The sequence below is a fragment of the Apus apus genome, chromosome 3, assembly GCF_020740795.1.
Source record: "Apus apus isolate bApuApu2 chromosome 3, bApuApu2.pri.cur, whole genome shotgun sequence".
Taxonomy (NCBI): domain Eukaryota; kingdom Metazoa; phylum Chordata; class Aves; order Apodiformes; family Apodidae; genus Apus; species Apus apus.
In genome coordinates this window covers 1,444,214-1,446,084 of record NC_067284.1, presented here as the reverse complement: position 1 = coordinate 1,446,084, position 1,871 = coordinate 1,444,214, and positions in this window count along the sequence as shown.

Below are 1,871 nucleotides of genomic sequence, written 5' to 3'. Positions count from 1 at the left end.
TTCTGTAATTTCCTTCCTACATTTTCTCCCAAACCTAGTCCATTTTAACATGTTGCTTTTCAACCAGCCGGTGTATTCTCAGCCTCTTCTTCTCTCTTACCTGCTGATTATTTCTTCATCTCACTGTCCTCCATCCCTACTTTTGTTGTTTGCAAAAAAAAATAAATAAAAATGAGGCTTTTCTCCTCCCTCTCCCTCTTCACAGCTACCACCATCTGTCTCTCTACAAATACAAAGCTTTAGGGGAGATGATTCACTAGGCTGCTGCCTCATTACTCACACTCTCCCCATCATGGTTCCTGTCCTTGTAGGATGCTCCAACTAATGTAAAGATCAATGAATCCTGGGAATTGTTATTCAATTAAAAAAAAATAAATAATAAAATAATGCCCCAGCAGTTAAATAGATTGGGCTCTTTGTACTTTCTAAACACCAAGGCTTAGTTTAGTTTGTCTTCCTTGCTCTGCTATCCTTGTTTTGCTGGAAGGGATCATTGAAACAGAAGAACAGAAATGATCACTGGGCCATTTAATGCAACCTTGTGTCTCACATGATGCAGGAGTTACTTAATGAAATTCCCTGGCCCAGACCAAGCAAATCTGTGGTAAATCTAGAGCACGTATTTCAGGATGACAGCCAAAATGATGAAAGGAATTGAGTGCCCAGCCTCACTAATCACGCTGAATGCTTAACTGCGCTCCCTAATGCGCTGCTTTGCAAACAGCAAAGCTGACACAGCCTGGCTCCCTGCAGAGCTCCCTCCTCCAGCCTCATGCAGCCCCAAAAGCCCTGCCAGCTCTGGCCAGGGGCAGGGTGGCCAGCTGTGCCTGCTCTGGCCAGCTGCCCACCTCTGGGAAGGGCAGGCCTGAACCCCTGCTGCCTCTGCCTCCACAGCAGGCAGGGCTGGGGCTTAGCTCTGTGCTCAGGTCGTTATCATAGGATCCCAGACTGGTCTGGGTGGGAAGAGACCTTCAAGATCATCCAGTTCCAACCCCCTGCATGGGCAGGGACACCTCCCACCAGCCCAGGCTGCTCCAAGCCCCATCCAACCTGCCCTTCAACACTGCCAGGGATGGGGCAGCCACAGCTTCCCTGGGCAACCTGGGCCAGGCTCTCACCACCCTCACACTCCAGAATTTCCTCCTCATGTCTCACCTCAATCTCCTCTCTTTCAGTTTAAAACCATCACCACTGCCCTCCCTGGTGAAAAGGTCGTTCTATAACTAATACTAAAGCTGAGAAGGATCTTGGAAAGAGCCTGGATTGAGCAGGACTGAAGTGCTCTGTGCCAAGCAGGACATTCTTGTATGACTAGAGAATAAGGGCTGCAGAATTTTAAGCCAAAAGGGTCCACCATTACCTCAGCAAGGTTCAGGCAGTTTTAAAATGTGAACCCTCACCAAAGTCACACTTAAGTGCTCTGTAAGAAAAAAAAAAAACAACCATTACAATTTTAGCAGATATGATGTTGTTGAGCCTTCCTGGTTGCCAACACCCCATGGCTTTCCAGCATCTTGGATCATTTTAGTGTCCCACACTGCACACAAGTTGCAGGAGTCAGAGTTATTTCTCTTAACAGTTGTTGGCTCCAAATGCCAGCTCCTTTGCCATGCTCTGTTTTCAATAAGGACTGAAGAGCAGATGTGGAGCTCTTTGGTGGCAGTGGCAGCACACATGCAGCCATGGGTTCAGCTCTCTTTTTGTGGACTCTGGCTGCGTTTCTGAGAGGAAAAGAACTGCAGAGATTTCAGATCTCAGTCCTCTAATTGCAGACAGTGTCTTTCTGCAAGACAGGCCAAGGAAAACTTGCATCACCCAACAGTTACTGCTCCTCCATTGTTCCCAGTAATCATAAAAGCTGACGCAACGTG